Source organism: Leptidea sinapis, chromosome 45 (assembly GCF_905404315.1).
Source record: "Leptidea sinapis chromosome 45, ilLepSina1.1, whole genome shotgun sequence".
NCBI classification, from domain to species: Eukaryota; Metazoa; Arthropoda; class Insecta; order Lepidoptera; family Pieridae; genus Leptidea; species Leptidea sinapis.
In genome coordinates, this window is record NC_066309.1 from 2,770,667 (window position 1) to 2,793,518 (window position 22,852).

Consider the following 22,852-nt stretch of genomic DNA (forward strand, 5'->3'; position numbering starts at 1 on the left):
AGATAGAGTCTCTTGCTTTTAGACAATCGATAAAAACAGGCCAGGAATATTAGTTTAGTGTGCGTGACAAGCTACGTCTTACACTAGCGATTTGTATGATACTTTGTGTTAGTGTGCGTCAATTGCTTAAAATAGAGGTCAGTTCTAAAGTCAGTTTTTCTTCGATATTCTCAGAGCTGTCATAGTCTATCTAGACGTTTTTCTGTATTTGAAATGGATGCTATGAAAATGGATTAAACCGCATGTATAACAGTTTACTTTATCACTGCGTCTCATGAAATAATGAATGAAGTTAAAATTCCTTTATAATTACGCACATTTTTATGAGTTTCAAAATATTTTGTAAAATACTCTCGTTAGTTGTGGAAAATATAATTTTGATAAACAACAACATTACTGTTTATTCTTGTTTTCAAGAGAGTACCGCTGTAGTTGCAAAAATCACAAGATTATTTTTCAGAAACATCAAAATATTATAATGATGTTTACTTGTTATTCACATTCTGTATTTTTTTACCTTTACTTCATTTAATTGATATTTTATTACATTAATATTTTAATGTAGAAGTTATTTTTATTATTGTTGATTCTTCTCAATAAAAGCTTTACGGCTCACTAGTCGTGTTAAAAATATAACTGACAATTCCAATATGTTTTCCTGAAATAAAACTTAATATTATTTAAATAGAGTAAATTGCTGTAACTGTAATAATCCTTCATTTTCATTTCATTAAAGTCACCTATCAAAACCTTTAGACCATAATTTTTTGGGTTTAAATTTCGAAACGAGCAGATATGAAACAATAATAGAAAAGTATACTCATTAGTGTATCATTATGCGGTTCAACCCCGATAATATCACTCTGTAACCGTCAGCCGAAAATTTCAAATGGAATTTGATATAAAAACACAAATAACCATTTACCAGTGGGAGGTTCCTTTGCACAGCATGCCGGCTAGATTATAGCTACCACACGGTGCCTATTTCTGCCGTGAAGCAGTAATATATAATGATTATTGTGTTTCGGTCTGAAGGGCGCCGTAGCTTGTGAAATTACTGGGCAAATGAGACTTAACATCTTGTCTCAAGGTGACGAGCGCATTTTTAGTGCCGCTCAGAATATTTGGGTTTTTCAAGAATCCTGAATGGCACTGCATGGTAACTAAATCCCTCATTTTCATAAAAAAAAATTATATTACAATTACACTGGAACCCACAGTTTTCTAACCAGAATACAGAAGTGCACTATTATCACAAAATAGTAATAGAACAACACTTTAAATTCATTCTAGAGCGCCCTAACTGACGCACGCACACATACGCAAGATTTACACGGCCGCTAAACAATCTTGGGAAGACAAATCTATTGAGTGCCACGCAGTTTGCGCGTACGTCAGCGAGACTGATCTATGTCCGAGTTGAAATTGGCTGCCCGGCACTATAAAGTAACTTAATATTAGACAACTGAATAGCACAAAAACTACGAAATAAAGAAATTTTTAATATATCAGAAACTTTTTATTCTGCTGTGAATACAGTAGTTCTTAACTCTTGTTTATCTTATACAAATATTTCTATTGAAAATAGGATATGATATCATTTAATGAAAGCCAAATATTACCACCCATTCGAAGCAGTATACCTCAGACCTGAGAAGAACGGGCGCAAGAAACTCAGCGGGCTTCTTTTTTTTTTGTAAAAAATATGGTTACAATTTAATATCGTGCTATAAAACTTATTGTTTAAAGCATGAGGGTGGTCATTCCCAATCTGTGGTATCATTAAGAAAGTCATTTTAACAATTCTTTTGAATTTCGTGTTTGTTTTGAACATTTTCTGGTATCTTGTTGTAAACGCCTATATACATCAGCCCACAAAAGACTTACTAACTCGACTAAGCCGAGTAGTAAGGATACCATGCCACTAGTTAGGATATCATCCCCACCATCTGGATGTGTGGCGGTCCTCCATAGTGCGGTTTTCAAGGAGCTTTCTTCCACGTACTACAAAGCTGTGGAATGAGCTTCCTTGTGCGGTGTTTCCGGGACGATACAACATGGGTCGTTCAAAAAAAGCGCGTACACCTTCCTTAAAGGCCAGCAACGCTCTTGTGATTCCTCGGGTGTTGCAAGAGAATGTGGGCGGCGGTGATCACTTAACACCAGGTGACCCGTACGCTCGTTTGTCCTCCTATTCCATGAAAAAAAAATCACTCGATTAAGCCGAGTAGTAAGCATATGTCATAGTATCGTCATCAATATTGTATATTATATAATAGTAGCTACATGATCATAAAACTATGATAATAATTTCAACACACGCCGTACAGCCATAAACGATATCTCATTCACGCATGCGTCATCTTATCTCTAATATCAGCTTTCGATCACGCTTGATCCCGTGACCCTTGATTTTGGCTACTGGTAACACGTTTTTACAACCATGCTAGTCAAATTTCAACTTTGCAACTCCGGAATATAGTTCTGTTTTTATCGAATTTCTTTTATCAGCGGAACCTTTGAAACATCTTATGCTAACAATATAAGTCTACTAGTTAAATGTACTGTACAATAATTGTGTAACATAATTCAGACTCTATACTATAATTAAAATATTATTTTCCTAATATAGTATACATATATAGAAATCAAAATCAAAACTTATTTTAAGCGCTTCTTCTACTTGAACAATTAAGCCTAAAAAGTAAATCATTGTCCACAAATAAGATACATAAAATATACAAATTTAATTGATAGCCAAATTTATGAACGATGCGGGACTCGAATCCTCGCCTCTCGGGTTCCATCCGAGCGCTCTTATTGAGCCAAACGTCCGAATGACGCATCCATCGTAAATCCTGGTGTGTCTTGTTCAACTCTCAGTTTGTAATTCCATCTACAAGATCTACTTTACAGTTGATAATCTGCTCAACCCCAATAATTGAACATTAGAAAATTTACTTGAGATGTCGCTGTTTCAAATCTAAACAGTACGCGTCCCGCATCGTTCATAAATATTGGTACAAATTAAATTTGTATATTTAATTCCAGAAATGCGACATATCACTTAGAATAATAAACTGTTAAGGTACGTAACCTTAAAAGACATCGCCTCAATGCAACATGTACTTCAAACAATTATCAAACTTCCGAAATGATATTCACACAACAGCGTTAAATTTTGCAATATTTGTATTTTTCTCTTGTGAATAAAGATTGAAATGCAATAAAAATTGTCAGCATTTATGTATATGGAGCAACATCCTCGATACGTAGGAAGCCAGACCAGTTTCTGAATAAGAACGGATGAGCTGTGCCTTGCTCGTATTAAAATTAATCCTTCAGAAAGATGACAAACACGTACAAGGTGACATTAATGCAATCCCGCGCTTTACAACTAAGGTCAGACAAATGCAGTATGCATGTTATTTCATCAGTAAATAGCGAACTTTACAACTCGAAATTTTTCGCACTCTTCGCACGCAAGTTCACCCATTAAGTATTGTAATCGCCGTTATTATGTGCAAATTATGCACTTATGCAAATTATCTGTGAGTCTTATCAATTCCGAATGTCATTTTAATGTGAAATAATTTTATATTTTTACTATATATATAAGTATTTACGATTTTCCTATGCATTAAGTTATACAGGTTTATCACAATTATTTGAACATACTAAACAAGCAGGTGTTAAAAAAAGCAATAATGAAAAGCCTTTATTCACTCCAATTAAAGTACAATAAAAATAAAAACCTCCGCCAAACTGCATAGCAGTTTGTTGGCAGAGAAGTAGCTCCCAAAGCTATAAAGATATAACAATAACCTACGGCTTTCTTTTCAGTTTTTTAGCAAATGAGCTAAAATGTTCCTTTTATAATTACTTTTGGTATTGGGCTTATTTCTGATATGCCTAGGCATACTGTTTAACAGTTTTAGTACATGAAGCCTTCTAGCTCGTTCACCATAATAATTCTGCGTTCTTGGTAGAGACAGCATATACATTTCTTTGCTACGACTATTGTATTTATATGCAATAGGATTTTTGTAACAATTTTTTTCATACTGTTCCGATATTAACAAAAATTTAACCTTCTCATGTTCTAATAAGGCTTAATACTTATTAACCGGTTAATTTTGGTTAAACAGCGAGAGTAGAATCAAGATGAGCGTACGCTAGTTGTTAGTAAATATCACTTAAAATTATAACTTTGCTCTGTCAAAAGACTCGGCGATGAAAAGGGATAAAAAACTGAAGTTTCAACTGTTTAGTTGAAATAAACTTTATAATTAACTAAAAAACCTAACCAAAAACCGTTAAATATTGGTTAAGGGTAAAACAAAATCAAATATAAAGTTCACTAGTTACTTAAACTTAATCCAGTGTGTTTTATTTTTCGGTTTTTAAGCCTTCTCTTATGTCCATGTACTTTCTAAGAAAAGAGGTTGTAAGTACTACGGAATAATGTTCAAGCCTTTGTTTATCGAGAGTTATGATAGTCGTGAATTTATCATAAATAAATCATTTTACTAACAAATTATTCATGCGCATAGTAAGGAGTTATCGATCGTGAGTGCCTTCTATTTCTTAAATATTTAGGTAGTGCATTTATTATTAAGGAGAATCTTAAATAATGTAAATTTATTATCTCGTATATTCTCTACCTTTTATGTTATGCTTGATCTATCTGTTCGCTATTTTCTTCATTATATCTAACGCTATTATTGAGTGAATTTTTTCATATTTAAATTTATAAATGTCGTTTATTTCAAAGATTGCATATACATTTTAGAGGTTGATACTTCCCATTAAGTTGTCTTAGGACACTTGTATTGGGAATATCTCGTAACTTTAGCGGACACATAATATTTGATAAACAATATATAAATAAACAGAAATTATTAAAAACCAAAATTTACAATTATCGCACAATTAAAACAAGTCTGAAATCTGTGTGTGTATTTGAGTGTGTGTGTGCACATGCACACACACACTCAAATACACTTACACTACAGGTTTGAGTTTAGACTTTTCTTTAATTGAGTTTCATCTATAGACTGTGATTTTAAAACGATAATTTTGATTGATAAAATTTTGAACAATCACGATACCATCTCATGACATTTTAATTGCCAAACTAAACTTATTAGCTTTAATATTAATAAGATGGTGGTGCCATTTGCAATAAATAAAATGAGTTTGATAAACATTTTGACGTAACTAACACTGTGATAAAATTTACATGTTCTTTTCTTTCGGCTTGGATTAAAATCAAAAATGGATTTAAGTCTTTTATATTCTTTTTTAATTATCTTGATGGTTTAAATAGTATACCAAATGTTATCTAAAACTCAATACTTATGTGTTTAGGGACTTTTGTTTGGAAATTTCATATAACCTATGTAATATAGATTGATTTGAATTAAGGTCATCACTTAAATATGCCTTAATTTATTTTAAATTTAAAAAGATCTTTAGGTTTAGCTTTACGTTGGTCAAATTAAATGTAGCAAGCAGTATTTATTGATTGTGTTAGGTTATGAGAAACCACTGAAATATTTGAATGTCTGTTAAGACGAAACATGTGCCTACTTTTAAATTTGCAACAACTTTACTTGTGAATATTTCTGACAGATAAAGAACTTTGAATTTGAACTATACGTCTACTATACTCGTAACATCACTGCAACATTTCAAAAAATGAGACAGTACACTTAAAATTAAAAATTACACTGTACAATAAGACTTACTTGCGAAAAAACAATTACATAGAGCAATTTATTATAGCAATTATAATCCCTACCAAATTTACATAATAAAAACACTTTCGAAAGTAATAAAAAAACTCTGTAAGAGAGCTTTCAACAGTCGTAAACGTTACAAGACATTTCGCAATCCGTGATATATAGATCCGTTAATTTTGTTCATTTTATTACTTTTTATCAATTACGAGTTTATTGGACTTTAAAATATTGTAAAGCGAGACACAAAATGAGTTAAGTAAGGTGACTTTCATCGGATTGCTTCAAACGGTTTTTATAAAAACTAACCGTATTCAATAAGATAACTTAGTAAAGTTAGCAACTCAAATTTGAGGTACGAATCTAAATCTTATTTTTTTGTCAAATTTCATTCTGATCAGTTCATTCGTTTAGGCGTTAAAACGAATTAAACAAACTCGGATTCTCGTATAATGCTATCTTGATGCAGACGTGCCTAAAAATAGATGCTCTAAGCTAATAGTTATATAACTTTTTCATGTATATCACAAACATATTACTTAACATCACCTTAACCCACTTGTAAATCAATAAAGGTGTAATGTCACATCAATCTTCAATGACAATTAATAATCTTGACTCCCATGGTTCTGTATCGAAATCATCGCCTATTGTGTCCTACACCAATATGTAACATTATGTTGCGAGACACACAGATCTGTAGATTGGTGAGCAGAGCTTTCATCATGACACATATTTAAGCAGGGTCTAATTTCATATAGAATTGTAAATTGTCAATATGTGATATGAAAAAGATACAAAACCACCGCCAAAGTAAGCTAGCTAAAATAATATTCATTTTTCTCATATCAATGTATCTTCTGATAAAGATTACTCAATCTGGAAAACATGGTATACGCATTTTAGTTAAATTTAACAGGCAGATTAAATTCTTAATTAACACATTGCATACTTTAACCATTGTAAACTAATTGACTTAGAAACTGTCACCAGTCATTCAGAAATAAAATTAGGTGATGTATCAAGCAGAAGCAATTACATATACAATACAAGCGTGTGCCCGCGACTTTGCCCACATAGATTTAGTTTATGTGGAAATCTGACCACTAAATCGACAATTTAATTGACAATCTCAGAACTCTTACTTATTTTCTAAAATAAAGACAGGCCTTATAACATCAATTTTTAACATAACTTTCAGCCAGTTAGAGTCCCATCAAAATTAGCCATGTTGGAAGTAAATCGAAACAGACTAACATACAGATAAAAAAAAATAAAAAAAATATCATAAGTCTTGTGTAAACGTATACGCAATGTTAAGAAATATTTTCATAATACAGTCACTTTCAATGTATTTAAATATAAATATTATATTTTAGATTGCCGTTTAGGCGAGCAGTGTAACATAAGAAACCAAATACCAGTTTTTCAATAAGACAGCGTCTAATGGTCGCTGCAAATTGGTTGTGCTATTGTTTCGGTACATCTAAACCATATTCATTCATACACGTACAAAAATATTCATCTTATTAGGCAACCGTCGTATCAACATTCGTTATGAAATAACAGATGAAACTGATTTGTTCTATGACGTGATGTGCTGTTCAATTGCTTGTTATTCTTTATACATATAAAATTGAAGAAGCTGTTTGTCACACATCATTTAAATGAACATAATATGTTTGTTATATTGTTAACAGAAAACAATCAAATAAAATTTGAAAACAAAACTTTATGAACGATGCGCGATTCGAACCCACGACCTCCGGAGTTCCGTGCCGGTGCTCTAACCAACTGAGCTAACCGTTCGAGTACCGCCTCGTTATAAAATTCTTTTTGCTTTGTTCAACTCTCAGGCTGTGGCTTCACCGGCACGGAACGCCGGAGGTCGTGGGTTCGAAACCCGCATCGTTCATAAAGTTTTGTTTTTCAAATTTTATTTGTTATCACTTTAAAAACATAACATATTGTAGATACAGAAAACCATGTCATTCCTTTTCTTGTATATGTATATCTTTAGGTTTTGTAAAAAGAGACTTAAGTAACTTTTATTTAAGAAAATTTAATAATATTAATTATTATGAATAAATTTCTCCAAAAATAATTAACATTGCTAAGCCTACGGATACAGAATCATGGGCGGTCGCTTGTATTCTGACCTAGATTGATTATATTAATAATTGACAAAAATCTGTATTACTATTTTAGAACCGATAAAATTAAAAGAAGCGCAGATAGCTAAAATTTATATTTAGAATATCAACGATTATGTTTTTTGATGAATTTTTCCCCATTTTTGGTAGTAAATATTATTTTTTTCATGTGCCAAATTGTACGAACCATTATCAGAACCTGCGCCTCTTAATGCTGCCAGATAATTATTATTTTAAACTAACGTACGATTAGTTAAGCATTCCATCGATTACTTAGAGAGTGGTAGAGGTCTTTTTAGGTTCAGATTAACAAAAATTTCATTATACATAATTTTTGGCACAAATATAAATTTTGATATATAAAACGTGCCATAAATTAAATTAAATGTTTGCGTAAGTATTTGACACTTGTTAGACTCTCAAAATGCGTGTTACTGATCGATCCTATAGGACTTCTATTTTATTGAGTTATAATATAAGATATGTGTAATATACCAGTGGGAGGCTCTTTTGCATAGGAAGCCGGCTAGATTATGGGTATCACAACGGCGCCTATTTCTGCCGTGAAGCAGTTATGTGTAAACATTACTGTGTTTCTGTCTGAAGGGTGCCGTAGCTAGTGAAATTACTGGGCAAATGAGACTTAACATATTATGTCTCAAGGTGACGAGCTCAATTGTAGTGCCGCTCAGAATTTTTGGGTTTTTCAAGAATCCTGGGCGGCACTGCATTGTTATGGGTAGGGCTATTACTATAAGCTGAACGTTCAGCTTGTCTCGTCCCTTATTTTCATTAAAAAAAAACGTGTATCGTTGCCTAACTATCAAAATTGCAGTAAACCAAATCTCAAGTAATAATTACCCAATATATTTACGAGCACAATAAACTCTTTTAACAATAAGATGTTTCATAATGTCCACTTAATTTATATTCTCGTAAATTTGTCGTTAACTAAAAAGTTATTATATCGTAACTGAAGCTTTAAAAGTTCGGATAATCTCGATTATTCATTGAAGTTACGTCGATTCCGGATTCGATAGCGTTTATTATAAGATAAAACTGTTTCGTTTCATTAATCAAGATATAAATTGTGTATGGCTATTTAGTTCATTATATTTAGAAATTATATTATTATTTTTTCTATTTATTCAGTTATTTATTTAGGGTACATTTTTCGACGGACAGGTGGCCGTTTGGGGGTAAAGTCCTCGAATGGCGATCACGTACCGGAAGACACAGTGTTGTTAGACTGACAGGACCGATCGTCGTGGAAATCTTTGGGGGAGGCCTTTGTCCAGCAGTGGACGTCTTCCGGCTGATGATATGATAATGATGAAGATAGCTATATATTTCAACTTATACGAAAGATTTAGAAAAATCATAATATTGAATAATTGTTATTATACTTATAACTTACTTGAAGGACTTAAATTAAAAATGTTTAAACTTTCGAGCCTCGAGATAAAAAACTGAATGCTTTAAATCACCTAGTTCATGGTCCATCTGTCTGTTTATATGGCAAGGTTCTTTACTCCGAAATGCTGGGAGTTATCAAGTGAGCTTAATATCAAATAAGTATAATGATAGTTTCTTTAAGACGAAACTGTGATGGAACGCCATACATTCTGATAGTGTGGTTTATATCCAAGTTTGAGGATTGAAATAATGTCAAGCTCAATGTAGCGACGTGTTAAGGAAACGCCAAGCTATCAAGCTGTTCACAGAGCACTAAACCCTCAACATATATAAAGTTTCCCCTTTTTTAGGTATAGAAAGAGGAAAAAGCATGTAGGTCACCTAATAAGCGATAACCACAACCCAAGAATCACCTGAGCAATCTCATAAGCATTTCCGGCCTATTGTTAGAATATCATAAATGTATCCCGTGAAATAAAAATTGCATAACTAAATAATATATATGGTCCAATTTGATAAGAAGGGGCATATCGAGGTATACCACGCCTTGGCTAGTAGTGCTGCGGTATGACTTGAATACGACAACTGTCACTGTTGTGTGATATTCCTCGTTATGCTTATCCCATTATTTAATATTATATGGTTCATCATACACACTGAGTGGCATTACTTGCGGCGGCATCGTGTGCCGGATCGTCTCCCCTCAAATATGTGCGAAGGGAACGACACCTGGTCCGACATCAACTCGTGAACGGGTTCTGCTTGTGGTGCCAGGTCGAGCTAAAGATTTTCCAAAGATCAACACTTAACCATATTTCATAAATATTTACGGATATTTATTCATTTAATGTTTTTTATATGCCCATTGTAAAGCAAAACGACAACAGCAATAATTTAAAATGATTTCTGGCTTTACGGTCTTCGTTAAATATTCTTTCACTACGCCAAAACTCAAACTACCAAGTGAACACATTCTTAAAAAGGGACAGATAACACAAATTTGAGTAAATATTGAAATAACTTTTGACAAACAAATACAAAATTACCTAAAGATATTGAAACATAATTATATTGTTGCAACAAAGAAGTTTTGGGAAAGGTTGTGAAACTTCAAATCAATTTTATTGCCGATTGAATTAAAACTCAGCGAGACTTCGTTACTATATAATAAGCACATAATAACTGTTATTAAGGCGCTCATCAAATTTACTATCGACCGAAAACTTTGTTTATACTTTAACATGACGATAATATAAGCTTGCTGTTTTGTTTACTAACTAGGCAACATCTAACTATTATAATTATGATTTCATTGCTATTATTCTATTAATAGTTTATATGTTTTCATCATGGAACAAGAACTGTCATATCATGTTCATTATAAAGAATATGTTATGTTTTTAAAGTGATAACCCTCATTTCTGGGATTAATACACAAATAAAATTTGAAAAACAAAATTTTATGAACGATGCGGGACTCGAACGCACGACCTCTGGCGTTCCGTGCCGGTGCTCTAACCAACTGAGCAAACCGTTCGAGTAACGTCTCGTTATAAAATCTCGTTTGCTTTGTTCAAGTCTCAGGTTGTGGCTTAGAGCACCGGCACGGAACGCCGGAGGTCGTGCGTTCGAGTCCCGCATCGTTCATAAAGTGTTGTTTTTCAAATTTTATTCATGTTCATTATGTTATACTATTTATTGGTTGTACAATTCAAATACATATATCGAAGTAAATGATGAGTTTCATATTATTATATTTTTATGGGCTAAGGACAAATATCCTTTTTATGGGATTCTGGGAGCTCACCTAACACCTGATGGTTTGTGATTACTGCTGCATATACTCTTTTGATAGATGAGGTTGGATGAGGGCAGACCAGGACCGATCGACCTTTAGGGAAGGCATTTGTCCTGCAGTGGATGTCTTTCGGCTGAAATGTTGATGATGATGATACTCTTATGAAACACCAGTGGAATCACAAATCGACCATCTTTTACATATTTTAATTGCCCATGTCAAATCGAACTGGAAATACCACATAAGGAAGCTTAGCACAGTTCAGTCCTGCGTGTAGGAAAGACCGAACTGTGGAGGGATGTCAGATAAACAGAAGAGAAGAATATACTTTGAGCTATATAGCTACAAAAAAAACTACAAAATACTACAAGGACCACGTTTACATACGCCATTCCTAAACTGCGTGTTTAGCTAGAAATTTCTTGACTTGCTCAATCACTTCATGGAATCAATAACCAGCTGCTGTTTTCCCGGACCGATACGACTAAGGGACCTTCAAGAAAAGAGCATACTGACACCTAAAGGCCAGCAACGCATCTCTTGACTCCTGGTGTCCATGAGCGGTTGCCTCACTATTCTCCATCACGAAAGCTTCTTGCTCCTTTGCTTCATGTTGATGAATAAATCCTGTACAAGATAGCAATATTTAAGTTAATATAACGGCACAATATTCCATGTCTACAAATACACTAAATACTAAAACTAATTCTTAATTGTTTCAGTGCAAAAATTGCCGCCAAACTGACTACCGCAAATGAGATTATACCCAAATATCACATCGAAGCGCTAATAGGTAAGTTATCTTAGCTAATTATACTTAAGGTAAGCGATATCATAGAACGCGGAACACTTCAACTTATATGTATAGGTAGATCTATAAGTATACAGCGCGTGCTATTGGCCATTAGTACTCTTTATGAAGTATTAATTTAATTACTTTGCCATATTAACTTATAACACAACTGAATGAAAATCTACTCGATAACCGTAAATCTTACGATGGAGGCAGACTCGTAGACAAAGAAGGAGTTAATTTGATCCTAGGAGTTCCAATGTTATGTTTGTGTTATTTGGTTGTTGACTTCATGCATTAATTATCTGCGTCATATATACAGAAAATAAATATTTGGCGAACTGACATTAATTAAAGAGAAGCTTTCATTACATTGTACCAAATGTTTTCGTCCATCTATCGCATATCGCATTACAGCCGGCTGCGGAATGGGGTTAAGTTGAACATTAATTTCAACTACTGCTTTCAAGTCTTAGCCGAATAGTCTAAGTCGCCATTTAAGCTATGGTTCCAGAGAGAGCGTCGGTTCAAATCCACCTGAGAAAGGTTTATATATTACAATATTTTTTTATTTTGTAATTTGTGTTTTTTGAAGTGAAACTTCTTATTATTATTATGGACGATTGAGAAAAATTTTATAGCAATGTCGTCACGATTTTTGGTTACGCGCCATGTTGTTTTTTTTACAAATGTCAGTATAGTAACGTTAAGAATAATATATTAGTTTAAAAGTGATAAAATAAAAAGACTTATTTACATGCACAAAAATTAAAATAGCTTTAATTTAATACGAAAAAAAAATTTCTTAAGCCTTTCTTATCTACCCAATTTCTGTGAAGTTATTAATTAGAAAAATTAGATGTTATTCAGAAGTTTCACTTCTTACAGTGTACACAGACTCTGGTACACACACACATACATTTTTTCTATATGCTGTTTTGTGAAAAAATGTTTCACTTGTATCATGTTTTATAAGACCTTACAACTGCTTTTTTCCACTTTTAATTAGGCCTGGATGATTTAGGCAACTAAATTTGTTTCATCACATATTTGGATTCCAACGCCCACTTAAACTATTAACCAAACGATTTCGAAATGTAAACACCGAAAAGCATTATGCGGTTTGCAAGTGGTTCTAGATAAACATTATAATAGCAAGGCTTATTATAATAGGAGGTCGGGTCTGGGCACCTACACGGTTGACCTCCGCTGAGATTAGCGGCTACAGTTGCTTACCAAAGAAGCTCATATAAAAACATGCTTTACCGAATATAAATTGATCGTATTCTCTTTTAATTTTCCATGTTAGGAAGCCTTTAATAGTATTCTGCAAAGTTGTCAATGATTCTGTGACTTTTTATTATTTTATATATTAATTATAAAAAGAATATAATATTTTAATTAATACTTAGACATAAAACTGAAGTATCAACTCTTTACTTACTGTATATGAACTTTTGCACGTTTTCAAAATTCGTATACCAGATATTCCAGCTATTTTTAAAAACTTCCCAGAACATTGGCCAATAAAATCAGCCAAATTTGAATTTTAGCTTTGGATGTCAACTTTCCGGCCACCCAGTATAATAGTTTATAATTTTTATGCTTCATGTAATTCGACACGAGACTGTCTCGTGCCAGATTTTGGCGAGACAACACGTCCTGAGGATGCCTCGTGTAGAGGCGAAACACGTGTCGAATTGTTTTTAAAAACAAATATTGGCGGAATTAACACTAAAGAAAAATTAAATCATTTGTATAATTATGAATTTCCGCAAAGTAACGCCTAATTCAATAAATTTGCTTCATGTATAGTCAAACTTATGGGATTATTAGAGAATAGATTGATACATATACGTTGTTGGTAGATCAACTCTGTTAATCAAAGCGCACAAGTAAACATTGGGTCTTATTAGCGGAGGGGAGTGCGCGGAACATATTGATGCATTATACTGCGACCAGCAAATCAAGATACGCTGTAACTAAAAGTTCTATCGGCCTGAAACTATTTTGATATTACGTTTTTATGCTATTTATGGATGTGGAAAAACGTAAGGATCACATGATGTAAGGTGATCAAAACCCATATTTAACACCAGAAGAATCAGAGGAGCGTTGCCGGGCTTTTAGAAAGGTGCATTTAGGACAGTATTAATATCTCGTTCAATAATTTTTGTTCTAATTTGCTCAGAAAGTAATTATTAGAAACATACTTGAGCCATTTTGTCTGTCCGAATCGAAGTTTTTTTTATGTTATCATTATTTTTATGAATCTTAGATAAGTGAATTAAATGGATTTAGTGAAAAGTTCAATGTGTATATACTGTGCATTGTTGAAATAGTGTTTTTGTTTGATAAATATATTATTAAAAACAAGTTTTGAAAATAAATTTAAATTAATAATTTAATGTTGTTAAACATTTAAATTTCAAGTTTTAATACTAAAAGTTCGAAGTATACACTTCTATCGGCAGTCTCTACAACGGCCATTTTGTTGTATTTATTTATAACTTATATATAACCAACTTCAACCAAATATTCTAGTTTAGTTGCGTACATAAAGAGCGTATCTTAGAAGCGCCTTGGTAATTCGAAACATTTGCTACCTTAAACGAACGCAAATATCGGTAATTTATACAACATTCTCACTTGTCGATTACAGCTTCTTAGGCAGCCTAAAAGGAAGATACTATGCCGTTAACTATCAACCCTAAATTGCTCGGATATTTCCTACAGTGTTAGATACATTAAGCCTAAAATGTTTCTGAACACTGCCGAATGACATTTGAAAAATTCTTTATAATAATAATAGTAATATTGACACTCTTTTACACATATTATCTTGCCCCAAACTAGACATAGCCTGTACCATGGGCACAAAACAACGATAAAAGCATACACTTTTATTATAAAGTCCGTGCCACTGTTCAGGCATAATCTACAAATAAATTTAAATCTTTTAAAAAAATGGCTCTGTCGTAAATCCTACTACTTCACAGCTGTATATCTAAGTGATCGGACAGCCTGGGACTCGATTATAATTATTTTATAGAAATAGCAATGGCAGTACAATATTGTATATTTTATTAAGAAGAGCGCAAAAAATAATGCTGGGAGAGTTTCTTGCGCCGCTTCTTCTTACTCAGAGTGCCATTTGAAGCGGTGGTAGTGTTAGAAATAACATCAAAAATAATTCTAAAGGAATCAATTTTGAGAAAATAAATGCCTTTTTTGCCTTTTGATATATTGAATACAATATACTTAAACATACATAAATACTTATGAACATCCATGACTCGGCACCAAACATCCATATACATCATTATAAATGTTTGCACCTACCTTCTTTAAATATAATGTAAATCATCAATTAAGGGCCTACATAAATCGTTAAATTATCACTATTTCTCATTATGAAATCTATTACTTAAACTGCGCTGTCGGTCCGTCCATCTGTGAGCAATTCTTTTTTGCCGGAACTGGAACATTCAAATTTATCCGTCATGCAAAAATTAATGTTTAATTGACAAATGTATTTAAGAGTTAAAGTGCTAATATTTATATCTTTTACAATTTTGATCGGTTAAAAATAGGGAGTGCTTAAAGATCAAACGATAAACGTGAGTACTTCATCATGAAAATTTTAATACTTTTAAATACAATTAGAGTCTATGTCGATTCAGCCGACTTTGCCAGTACTAGCGTTACATAGTTGAGCGTAACGGCTCATTCTCATTCATTACCCGGAAGTGCATATATAAATAAGGCATAATAATATAATCATTTATATGAAATGACTATGATGGTTGAATATGTGAAGCTGATATATGAAGTCTCATTTGCCCAGTAATTTCACTAGCTACGGCGCCCTTCAGACTGAAACACAGTAATGTTTACACATTACTACTTCACATTCGGCATCCTGTGCAAAGGAGCCTCCCACTGGTTGGCAGTTAGCCTCTATTTTGAGCAATTCATTACACTTACACAAAGTGTCATACGGATCGCGAATGTAAGACGTAACCATGCACCTAAACTGATATTCCTGTCCTGTTTTTATCGCTTGTCTAACAGCAAGAAAGTCTATTTAGACGTATTACGTACGTACGTACGACGTAAGGATTATACATTGGCTAATACTCAATCATAAAGTAAGCTTAAAAACAGGATTTCACAACCGAAAGAGTCGATTAGAAAGATTCGATTTTTATTGTGTACGTTCAGTCTTAATACCATATTCTTACAGTACATAAAAATTAATATTGATATCTGTCTCATACTGGGCTTCCAGAAATGGTGACTATATGTTTTTAATAAATAGACATTTAAAATAAATAAATCAATAAGAAAAACCGCATTCCAACTCTAGTATTCAATGCGATCATTGAGAAAATACTTTGACCATAAAGTAGTCTTGAAATAGGGATGTCAGTCGAAAATTTTTGTTATTAATCTATATTAAAAATAATGTACCAACCCACGATTAGGTCATAATTATTAGAACAATATTTGATTAAGCAATTAAAAAAAAATGTATTGGGAATAAAACACAAAAAATATACTATCCAAGCCAATAAATAAAGACGATATATTATGCTTCATATTATTAGTATGTTAAACAAATTATTAAAATTCGTTGAAATATCAAATATTTGTGCGTTCATAACTTGAATGTCAGCATAATCAAGTCAGTCATAATAAAAAAAAAAATATGAAAATGTTTATAAATAATAATTTAAGTCGATGGTGTTGACAGCCCTATCTCGGACTAACAGTATCAGAGCATTTCACTTTTCCGCGCGGGTGTATAAAGGGCCTCACTTAACACGCGACCAGTTTATCAAACTACATTACAGACAAACCGACTTTCGCGAACCGATCATATATATTATGTCGTAGTCAAACACAGAAACCGTACTTTGTATCGAGCACCCGTTTTATGTTAGCATGTTTATTTTTCGGCCGTATCTCTATATCGAAATCTTTTTGCATGTTTTAAATGTCGGAAGGGTTATCACAAAAAAGTCAACAGCGATAAATGAATTTTCAAAATGATGTTTATTTTAGAGTTGAGTTTGTTTTGAAGCAAACAAAGTAATTGCTTATCAAATTAGTGTTTGTAGTGATTTTTGATTTATAATACGATTATTACAAGACAAATAAATTATTACCCTAAACTTATTTCTAACTTATTTGCTAGATTATAAAATATTATGGTAACGTCCTTTATAAGCGTTCTTCTCAGGTCTGAGGCATACCTTTTCGAATGGGTGGTAGATTTTGCCGTTCAAGTGATATCATATCCTATTTCGAATAAAAATATATGATCTTGAATTTGAATTTGAACCCCTAAAAATAGTGGGAGTTTTAATCTAGCAAATAAAATGGACTTTCAATCTACTAAAGAATACATGTCATTTATAACCGTTCTTCTCAGGTCTGAGACATACCTTTTCAAATGGATGGTAGTGTTTGACTTTCAATCAGTGATATCTTATCCTATTTGAACAAGAATATTTGAATTTGAATTTGAACCCACAAAAATAATGGGAGCTATAATCTAGCAAATAAAATTGACTTTCAAACTACTAAAGAGTACATTCTTATTGATTTATTTAACTTTAATATTTTAAGCTTTAAATATAACACCATCCTTACAGGAGAAATTTCTTGTCGTCTCAGATTACTTTAACACGAGTATTATAATATCTCAGCAACATATCGAAAGCAACGGCACTCAAAATGTGGTTTTATACAATTGAATAGTTTGCGGTCAGCCTACAACCTTCAATGTTAGTTTTACACCGCCTTGGTTTTGTTTTCTTTGTGTATTACTGTGTGGTATGAAGAAAGTTGTTTTTAGCACGATTTACTGTAACGATGCTTGCAAAATATAAAAATTTATATAAGCAACTCGTTTTAAATAATATTGTGTTGTTTTTTATATTACTGACAACGTGTATGTGTTTTATCTGGTTGTAAAATAAATATTGGGCTGTAGAAAACACCCAGAAACAAACAGAAATCACCGACAGAGATACCTACTTTTTTTATGTTAATAAGGAACGAGACGAGCAGGACGTTCAGCTGATGGTAATTGATGCGCCCTACCCATTACAATGTAGTGCCGCTCAGGATTCTTGAAAATCCCCAATAATTCTGAGCGGCACTACAGATGCGCTCGTCACATTCAGACATAAGATGTAAAGTCTTATTGCCCAGTAATTTCACTAGCTACGGTGCCCTTCACACCGAAACACAGTAATGCTTACACATTACTGCTTCAAGGCAGAAAAAGGCGCCGTTGTGGTACCCATAATCTAGCCGGCATTACGTGCAAAGGAGCCTCCCACTGTGAAAACTTAATGCTAGACTGAAAGTAAATGTTAATTATTTGATATTAATAATATACTCGAATTATATTGTGAATAACACCTATTTTGTCAATCAGTCTTTGAATGAGTAGTAAAGCTGTGAATGCGTAATAAGTAAAGATATTATATAGAAATTAAAATTACTATAAACTTTAATTGATAAATAACAATCCAGGAAAGTAATGAAAAGATTCCATAAAACACTGAAATAGTTTAATATACCAGTCGTTAGCACTAAGTTAGTCCAGTTCCTTATGAAGTCATCTATAGCGTCAAAATGCGACTGGTTTAAAATATGTGAATATGCAAATTGCGAGATAGAGTGCATAGTAACATAGTTAAGCTAATGACTTAGATATAGATATAGTGGGTCTAATCGGTATAAAACTTTAATTGAACAGATTACGAATGAATATCTCTTCATTGATCAAGAATTAAGTACGATTTTTACAAATGTTAGTGTCAATATATATATTACTAGCTGACCGAGCAAACGTTGTATTGCCGATATTAAAATCGCAATACATAAGTAACTGATGATCGTAGATGGGTCAAAATTTGAAGTTGTATTTGTAATGCTGACTCATAATCAAACAAATTTAAAAAAAAATGGCGCGGACCACCCTTAACAGTTAGGGGGATGAAAAATAGATGTTTTCCGATTCTCTGACCTACGCAATATGCATTCAAAATTTCATGAGAATCCGTCAAGCCGTTTCGAAGGATTTTAACTATAAACACCGCGACATGACAATTTTATATATTAGATAATTCAAGGAAGATATTTCCGATACAGACCGATTTATAAAGAAAAATATAAAATTGTCTATCGAATGAGTTGTTAAAAATTATACATTTTTATAACATAATATTACATAATGTAACAATTGCAAAAGTAACCAATCATGTTCATTTTGTTTATCGTTGGTTCATAGAATAAAAGTGAAGCGGTGATTTACTCAAAGTAATTGCAATGATTTTTAGCGAAGACGGATATCCACAATTAAATTGAAAACTGATAGATTGAATGACTCATCCACACTATAGACTCAAGTTACTTCTGAGGGCTCACTAAGGGCAAATAAATAAGAAAATTTTCAAAAGTATTCCTTAAATGACGAAATTGAAAATGAAAAAGTGATTCTCGGGAATTTAGAAAAGAATAATAATAAATTTATTAGCAAAGAAACACCTAACACCTTAATAATGTAGACAATATTAATTTAAATCATAAAATCTAAATTAAATTAAATCTATATATATGTATATATATAATAGAATGTATGTTTGTATGTTCCTTAATAACTCCTAAACTATTCGACCGCTCTCAATGAAATCTTTTGTAATAGATTCGTTGAAGCTCAAGGAAGGTTTACATATATAAATTATTATATTATATTTATAGGTCAGCTAGTTATTGATAAAAATTAAAATGATCTATGATTATCTACTAAAAGGAGCTGACTATTTATTTCCGAAGTGATTAAATATTGGTTATAATGTTAATTTGAGCAGTTTGTCGAGTGTGAAGGTAGAGGCCACAAATGATGTCTCTAGTTAGTTAAACACTTAATAAAATGTACAAATAATTATTATAAATAAGAGAGCATAAAGTGAGTGTACTTTAGTGTGACACGGGAGTTGAAAATAACCATAACAACATAAGTTATATGCGAAACGAGATAATCAAGACTTGGATATTGTAACATAAATATAGATCAACATTAACTTATGTAAATACAGAGATAATAAAGGGTGTCCAGCGGAAAATTTTGTTTTTTAAACTTAAATAAAAAACATATTATTAAACTCAAAATATTTATTATATTTTTAAAACAAAGCACGTTTCTGCGGATTTTATTTTTTAAAAATAATGTCCTCCAAGTGACGTCCATTTCGCGTAACACACTCTTGTAAGCGAACCCTCATATTGGCGAATACGCGCGAACACAGTGCTTGGGGGATTGCATCAATTTCACGCCGGATATTTTCTTGTAGGGCAGATATGGTGCGGGGATTATTACAGTAAACTTTGGACTTGAGGTATCCCCACAAGAAAAAATCACAGGGCGTCAAGTCAGGCGATCGTGGTGGCCAGGCTATGTCTCCGTACTTGCTTATTAATTTTCCAGGGAAAATGTCCCTTAACTTCGACATGGACACCCTGGAAGTGTGCGGGGTTGCCCCATCTTGCTGGAAATGTGTCCTATTGTTGCGTCCTGGAAAAACTTGCAATTGCGGCACTAAAAACTCATCAATCATGCGGCAGTATACAGAGGTATCCACAGTTTCCCCCTGATTAAAAAAATACGGTCCGATTATTCCTTGAGCTGAGATGGCGCACCATACTGTGGTTTTCGGGCAGTGCAAACTTTTCTGATGACGTTCTCTTGGGTTGTTGGGATTCCAGTAACGCATATTTTGCTTGTTTACGTAACCCCCGATGTGAAAATGTGCCTCATCGCTGAACAATATGTTTCCAAGTGTTCTGGGGGTTCGAAATCGTTGCAAAGCCGTTCTGGCGTACCTTTCTCTTGAAACATAATCGTTCTCATTCAATTTTTGGACAATTTGCATTTTATAGGGATGAAACTTTAGTTTTTTTTTCAAAATCGTATGCACAGTTGACTTCTTAATGCCTGTAGAGGCGGCAATCTTTCTTACTGATTTCCTTGGATTTCTAAGAATTTCTTGACGCACCTGTGCCACTCGTTCTGGTGTTGCTGCCGACGTAGACGGTCCTGGTGGCGGCCTATTGATCATTGTCCCTTCTTCTCGAAATCTTTGCACCCACGTTCTGATAAGCTGCGTACTCGGACCATCGCTTAATCGCCGAATGTTGTAATGCAAACAAAAAGCACGACGCGCTCGAATAGGCGAATTGCCGTTCAACAAATATTGTTCCACCGCATACGCGCGGTGCGCGCCCGACCAATGACTCATGGCGACTGACAAATCCGCAGAAACGTCGCTTCTAACGTCACCCCCTCCGCAGCCCTAACCCCGCTAACAAATGAGTAACGTTTATTTAAAGTTGAAAAATTCCCGCTGGACACCCTTTATGTTGCATTCTAATAAGATATTGCTAGGTATATTCTAAGGGGTTTTTTGTATAAATTCTTCTTTAAAGCTGTTATGTAACGGCCAATCTCAATTTTAGGACAAACTAGTTTTTCCTAGTCCATATCTGTTATCTTTTAGGCGATAAGATAAACCGGTACAGACTAGGTTAAACTAGTTTTTTCTTAAACTCCTATCGGTCTTTGGACAAACTCGTTTAACCTAGTCTATACTAGTTCTGCCTCGCTTAAGAATAATATTAAATATTCTTAGAATTGCCCTAGCGTTGCAATAGAGTTCGATGCTATGAAAAAATTTTGGCAGATCATTACTGGTGCTTCACAACATTCATTCTTCATAACGCATAAATCTATCCAAATATTAAATACTGCTGTAAAATTTTGTTCATGCTTAGTGCCATTTTAAAAAGATATGCCACGTGCAACAAGCTGTTGAATATAGTCAGTTGTGTGATTTTGTCTTTCCCTTTCCTTCTCAACGCTGGTCCAATATGGTCAAAGTTAGGCATATAAATCATCCAACCATCTCATCTTTGGTCACGTCTGGATTCTGATACCATCTCTATTACGGTATTCAATACCAAATCGTAAATTCCTTGGTCCATTTGTCTGTTGTGACACTTAGCATGTGTCCAGTCCAGAAAGTGGTCAAAGAATTATGCATATGCAAATTTAATATTAATTTTAATACAGTCTTAAAAAGAATCGTGGATAGGTTTGTCCGTCTCATTTAAATACCAAAACATTTAATTTCCGCAGTATTATTAAGTAAAAACAATAAAAGCCTATGTAAATAATTTAATGTCTAGATTGATTTTACTATCTAATAATAGAAAACAGAGCAATCTTCCATTGAAATAGTAATCACAACTACTTTAATGAGTGTATAAGCTTTATTTTAATTTCAATATTCTATTTTATATCCAAAGATTATCGTGATTAAACTGGAGAACAGTTTCATTATAGCGTATTGTTTATATTATGATTGGAAATTATATAGTTTTCCGAGTGAAGTCAGCGGATGTGTTTTCAATTACAGAGCGGATGTCTTTATTCTTGTTCACTTTTACTCGCATTCCATTCCTAGATACGACAATTTTTCTATTTTATTAATAATATAAATTATTTACAATTGGATTTATAATACACGATACGACTTAATTATTACGCTTCCAATACGGGTTCTCTACCTCTCTGATTATGTAAATATTTTGTTTATATACTAGCTCACCCAACCCTGACAAACGCTGTTCTGTCAAAAGAAAAAAATGATAATGGATTTATTATTTTTCACATCTCCAGCACGAAAAGGGCGCTATTGCTACGTGAAAACTCGCAGCGAAAATGCTTTTTGCTGCATGCAAAAATACATCATGCAGCGTGAGGCAAAGTGCTTTAAATTCTGAACCCCACGTATATCCGGGAATTACTCCGCGTTAAAGAAATAAACAATGCGATCCGGTGCGTTCCGAAACTCATTTTAGCCTAGCGTATTAT

The 22,852-nt window shown here is 33.2% G+C and overlaps 1 long non-coding RNA gene across 1 annotated transcript in view; it reads left to right on the forward strand.

Moving 5' to 3' along the window:
* Positions 1-11,895, forward strand: part of LOC126977555 (uncharacterized) — a 68,787-nt gene extending 56,892 nt beyond the window's left edge. Inside the window, exon 3 of the long non-coding RNA XR_007732231.1 lies at positions 11,831-11,895. This is a non-coding gene — a long non-coding RNA (uncharacterized LOC126977555). The remainder of the gene's footprint in view (positions 1-11,830) is intronic.
* The last annotated feature ends 10,957 nt before the right edge of the window (positions 11,896-22,852 follow it).